Below are 6,724 nucleotides of genomic sequence, written 5' to 3' on the forward strand. Positions count from 1 at the left end.
CAATCATTTTGTCACTCTCTAAGAAGGTCTATGATAATATTGTCTTCTTTGACAAGCAAACCACTTCACAATTATGGGATAAGATTCATAATGTCTATGATAAGCACAGCCTTGCCTCTCAAATGTATTGGCTAAAGCAATTCATGGACCTTCGTATGAAGGAGGAAACTTTCATTTGTGCCAACTTAAATGAGTTTCATTCTATTTTTAGCCACTTATCTTCACAGGAACTTGAATTTAAGAATAATCTTCCTCCCTTGTTCTTACTAGTTACATTGTCTAAGCCATGGGACATATTTGATATTGCTATGTGTACAAATATGCATGTTAATGGGCTAAAATCATAGGATATAGAGGGTGCTCTCTTAAGTGAATAGGTTAATAGAAAGAATGCAGATGCTTCTCGCACCTCTCATGCTTTGACAGCCATAGGCAATAACTATAGGAGCAATAATGACTACTATAAGAGAGACTCTCAAAAGTTTCATTCTTAGTCATGTGACCTGTGGCAATAAGTTTGCATTGACTTGTCACTATTATGGGAAGCAAGGTCATATTTCGACGTAGTGCCATAAAATGCATAATGATAAGCGTAAAGAAAAGGGAAATGATAAAGTGCAAGAAAAGAATGATGATCATAGCATTGTTCCTAGCAAGTCTCTAGTGTAGAGATTGATGTGAAGAGATTAATGTCATGCATACTAATTCTGATGATGACGGCTTGATTTGGACCTATATCAGATGGATATCAAGACACCTTTCTTACATGGAGGCTTGCATGATGAGATTTATATGTAGTAGCCTAAGGGCTTTGAGGAAAAAGGCAGGGAACACCTAGTGTGCAAGTTGAGAAAGAGCCTTTATAGCCTTAAGCAAGCACCTAGGGAATGATACCACAAGTTTGATGCTTTCATGCATTTCCAGGGATATACCCATAGTGATATCATTCCATGTTTATACATAAAGAAGGCTCGTGATGGTGGCAGCCTTATGATTTTGGTACTCTATATTGATAATATGTTGGTTACTAGGAGCATTCATGATGAGCTGGATGCCTCAAAAAATGAGCTCAAAAAGAACTTTGAGATGAAGGACATGAAACAGGTCTCACATATTCTTGGGATGTGCATCACAAATGATCGCTCTAAGGGTCTCCTTTACTTGTCATATAAGGAGTACATTGAGAAGGTCCTTGAGCGGTTTCATATGTAGGATGTTGAGTCTATTGGTTGTCCTTTATCTTCTCATGTGAAGGTTAGTCACGCCAATTGTCTATAGCTTGATGAGCCGAAGACTGAGATGGCCAAGATTCCTTATGTATCTGCAATCGGTAGTTTGATGTATGCCATGATAGCCACTTGTCCTAATATAGCATTTATAGTGGGAGTTGTAGCATGCTATATGGCTACACTTGGTAGGGGGGAAGGGTAAGAAGTGAGTTTTTTTTAGAAGCCCCTCTATTTTTGTTTCACATAGTTCACTTATTCCACCCTTAGATATATCCATGTCAACTTCCACTTCCACTACCACTACCACTACCACTACCACTACCACTACCACTACCACCACCACCACCACCACCACCACCACCACCACCATCACTACCTTCACCACAATCTCCACTCTCTCTATATCTCTCTTTCCCTCTCTCTCTCTACGTAAACAATTCTCTTTGTTGTGCAAAACAACTCTCTCTCTCTCTCTCTCTCTCTCTCTCATGTTTGCAATATGGAAACATTTGTGTAAGCACTTCAAATCGATAAAAATTGTATTACATTGGATTGTGACATATGTTGTAGTGAACAGTTCTCTCTTTCTAATATATAGCTCTCTCTCTCTCTCTCTCTCTCTCTCTCTCTCTCTCTCTCTCTCTCTCTCTCTCATGTTTGTAATATGGAAACATTTGTGCAAGCACTTCAAATCGATAAAAATTGTATTACATTGGATTGTGACATATGTTGTAGTGAACAGTTCTCTCTTTCTAATATATAGCTCTCTCTCTCTCTCTCTCTCTCTCTCTCTCTCTCTCTCTCTCTCTCTCTCTCTCTCTCTCTCTCTCTCTCTCATTTGCAATAGAAAAATATTTATGTGAGTACTCTACGTTTGACAGAACTTGTTTTACATTGCATTATGACATATGTCGCAACAAATAGTTCACTCTTTACTTGTAAATATATATGCCTTTAGCAACCTCATTAAACATTAGTTAAAAAGTAAAAACTCATTATTTAAGCTTGCACATTTGTGGATTATTTATTGTGGTGGCAAGAAGAGATATTGATTGGTGAAAACAAGTATAATTCGATGCTCAATCAGCATGCATAATGTGTGTGTGTGTGTGAGCATCATCTTGATCTCTCATTGTGCATGTCTTTGCTAACTTGACATCATGTTATTGTAATATTAATATTTATAGGCTATAGAGTATACTTATACTTCTTTGAACTAATCATATGTGTGTGCACGTGTGTATGCATACATTAGGACTTCCAATGCACACACACACATGCATGTACATGTACACATTAACATGTATATATTAATGAGAGAGAGAGAGAGAGAGAGTGAGTGAGAGAGAGAGAGAGAGACTTTTAGTGATAATAGTTTTTGAATAAGAGAGAGAGATAGAAACAAGTTCTTAATGAGACACACAAACACGTATACGCATGTATACACACAGAGAGAACAATTATTTATCTAATTTATATTATAGAACTAAAGGCATAGCTTTAAAGATTATTGCTCATACAAACTCTAACCCACCTTGACTAAGTAATTCATCAATGTTTTGCCTAGACTTTAAAAACAAAAAATATATTCTAGATATTTTGAATGTAAGGAATTTCAATTGGAAGGGTATTAGGACTCAATGGAGAAGAGAGGGAGGAGAGAGAGAAATAAAAATAACTTTTGGATGAGAGAGAGAGAGAGAGAGAGAGAGAGAGAGAGAGAGAGATGAGATCAAAATAATTATTGATGAGAGAAAAGAGAGGGGTGTCTTTTTAAAAATCATTGATAAGAGAAAAGAGAAAAAAAATGTGAAAAGTAGTTTGGATAGAGCTGTACTTTTGCAAATCAATGTAGAAGAGGCCCAAAAGTAGTATTATAGCACTCTCTCCTATAATACTACCTTAGACCCTCTTCTATATTAACACACACACACACACACACACACACACACACACACTCTCTCTCTCTCTCTCTCTCTCTCTCTCTCTCTCTCTCTCTTTGTGGCTTTAAAAAATTCTAGTAACTCTCTCCTATAATACCATAATACTACTTTTGAACTTCTCCTATATTATATTTCGATTCATTGTGCCGTGACTTGCTACCAGTATAACTGCTCTATCCAACCCAAAGACTAAATCCACAAAGGTCACCTTTTTGCCATCCGATCACATAGACCTCATCTGACATACAAGTCAAGACCCAACAAATATTCATACTTATACATGACTTCTCCTCATAACAAGGGCCTTACAACTTAGAGCGCCATGGATCAATTGTGGCAGCTTGCAATGGGGCATTAAGCGTATCTAACATTCCCCCTCAATATCCACCCATAGGTGAATATATCCTTTGTCCAATGTTGAGTGTATGAAGATGAACTCAAAGCATATTCTTCATAAGAGCTTTGGTGATATCTACTCCATTCTCCTTTGTTGGATAATAGATTAGCTTGGTGAGTGCATGAAAAACTAGACTTTTGGCAATGGCAATAACCACACTACTTCATATGCAATAAAGCAAGCTACCTTGTACATTGGTTCGATGCCATAGTTGGTTGCTTCTTTACCAATCCCAGAGAATATTTCTGAATCTAAAAAGTAACAATATCCAAAAACTGATTTTCTAAAATCATTATCACTTGCCTAATCTGAATCACAATTCCCGATAATAGTACTTCCGGAATTATATGTGATACCATAGTTAAGAGTTCCCTTCAAGTATCTGAGCATCTATATTCTAGCTTTCCAATGACTTTCTTGTGATTTGTTTGAGAACTTGATCAAAACACCAATAGCAAAATTGATATCTAGCTTGGTGTTACACAAGTAGATGAGGCTACCAACCAACCTCCTATATCTCCTATGTGTGCTAGTGCTAACGTATCTTTAATAGATAACTTCATATTGACCTTCATAGGTGTAGCTATCTTCTTACACACAGTCTTCAAGATCTTCCATGCATACTTCTTTTAAGAGATGAAGATTTTTCCAAGCTCCAGCTAGACTTGAATCCTTAAACAATAGTGTAACAAGCCCAAGTCTGTCATTTCAAACTCAAAGTTTAAAGCCTTTTGAGTCTGATGGATCATATCTTCATAGTCAACTGCACAATAAGAAGATCATCCATATATAGGACAATCACTATAGACTTTTTACCATCCTTGTAAACATATAAGTTGGCATCTGAGGCACATCTTTTGAAATTCAAGTCTAAAAAGAATTTATCTATCTATTGGTACCATGCTCTAGGGGCTTGTTTCAACCCATACAATGCCTTCTCTAGCTTACAAACTTTTTTCTCACAATGGGGGGCCTCAAACCCTGGTGACTAAGTCATGTACATCTCCTCCTTGAGGTCTTCATTCACTCAAGAACACTGATTTAAAATCCATTTGGTAAACTGGCCACTTCTTATGAGTGGCCATTGTAAGTACTGTGCAAATAGTGGTCATTCTAGTGGTTGAAGCAAATGATTATTGAAGATAAAATCCTTAAACTTGTGAATATCCCTGTGTAACTAATTTGGCTTCTTACTTTTCTAAGCTGCCATTAATCTTGTACTTTACCTTCTAGACCCACTTGGTGCCAATAATCTTCCTCTTACAATCTCCCAGATCATTACATTTATATTATGAGAGGACTCTATTACATTCGTATTCTATGTGTAAGATGACACATCCTAGGGTCAATCCTCAGGATGTAGGAGAGCCATAGGAGCTAGAGCACTTTGCCGGGGGAGCTCTTTGCATATGTGAATCGATGTGTTGATCACTTGTATGTTTGGATACTCCCTTTGTTGGAGTTGGGAAGGGGAACTTGGACTACAATTGATACAAACACATTATTTAGAGTAGCATATAGCCTCTAGACACTCCTGGCTACAAGGCCATGAGGGTAGTTTAGTGAGTATAGGAGGCCCCGGCTAGAGTCCTAGAGCTAGTGTTGAGCCCGTTTTAGGTCCCGACAGGTGGTGTGTTTGCTAGGAGCTACTAATAAGTGGCAGTCAATTAGTGTATGCCAAAGAGCATTGAGATAGATTTGTTATTTTCTGATAGACATTGTCAAGTAGAGATTTAATGACAAGAAAGAGCTGAAAGGGCTAGACGGCAAGCTGAAATCATTAGGAAGTATTGTCCTAAGTGTAGTAGTCTGATATCCTTGAGAAAGAGAGATCTTGTTGACCCAATTAATATCCCAGTCAGTCCATCAGGGGAAGGAGGAAGTTTAGCATTTCCCTTTCCTTGAAACGTCAATCTACTTCAAGTGGGAGTGTAACCCTACCGATACAAGCCCTAGAGCAAACTCAATCATCATGATGGCACAACCCATTGCAACACCTACAAGAATGCCGAATTTGCTAGCCCTAGGTTTCCTTCTACCCATCTTTAATGGGTTAGCAAAGGAAGATGTGGAGCTTCACATTAGTGAACCCTAGAAATTAATATTCAATTGCCAAATTCAAGATGAAGGACATGTCATGATGTTTTTCAACATAACTCTGAAAGGAAGAGCTATAATGTGGTATCGTGACTTGGAAGTAGGAACTATAACCATGATCGATTTATTCTTTGCAGCCTTTTGAAGAGAATTTTCCCCTCTAAGAGGTACTTAGTATTGGCTACATGTTTTGAATGTGACACATCAAGAACCTCATGAGAATGCTCGAGCGTATGCTAAGAAACTAAAAGAGGTGTTTCACAAATTACAAACCTCTATTTCTATTCCATATGTTGTCCAATTGCAGTACTTTTTACATGGATTAGACTTCAATATCCAAGTGCAGTTGAGTAGCGTTGCTCTTGCTGATATGGACACTGCTATTACATGAGTAGAGGAGATAGAGTCTTGCTAACAAGCAACCTATGCATTTAGGGGGAACCTAAATTCGAGTTTAGGTCTTGGAAATAATTTGGCAATGACCAATGGAAGTCAAGGTGTGACTAATACACTTAGGACCAATTTGAACAAAAGAGGAAGCATAATGCAAAATGTACCCATGCTGCCGGCTCCTCTTAATGTTGCTATGCCGATGGATAGCCAAACGGTTCCATTAAATAATGGAAGCCAAATGATGAACTCTAATATCATGCCAATTAATCAGTGGTCAGTTGAACCCTAATCATGTGGTTAGGCTAGCTAAATGACAAGTAGATGATCACAGTTATGAGTCTAGTGCATCAAATATTTTGGGCAAAGTTAAGGACATGATGAAGCATTATATCTATATGATAATGAAACAATATAGACAAATAGCCGTAGATGTTAATTTCTTAAAGAAGTACCAAAACTTGATAGGAAGTCGACATCCTAAAGAAGGTGGTCCATCAAGATTTAGTTGTAAGTGGTGTGGTGGTCAACACTTTTCAAGGAACTGTCCTAATGTCAAATGTGACATATGTGGAAAGTCCGACCATCTAGTTAGTACCTGCTAGAGTAAAATTAGTTCTCTTCAGCAAGGGAGTAAGCAACCAAGTCTAATTAATCATCAAGCAGCA

This window comes from Lygodium microphyllum, chromosome 7 (genome assembly GCF_053477565.2).
Source record: "Lygodium microphyllum isolate KBCC chromosome 7, Lygodium_microphyllum_v1.1.10, whole genome shotgun sequence".
NCBI classification, from domain to species: domain Eukaryota; kingdom Viridiplantae; phylum Streptophyta; class Polypodiopsida; order Schizaeales; family Lygodiaceae; genus Lygodium; species Lygodium microphyllum.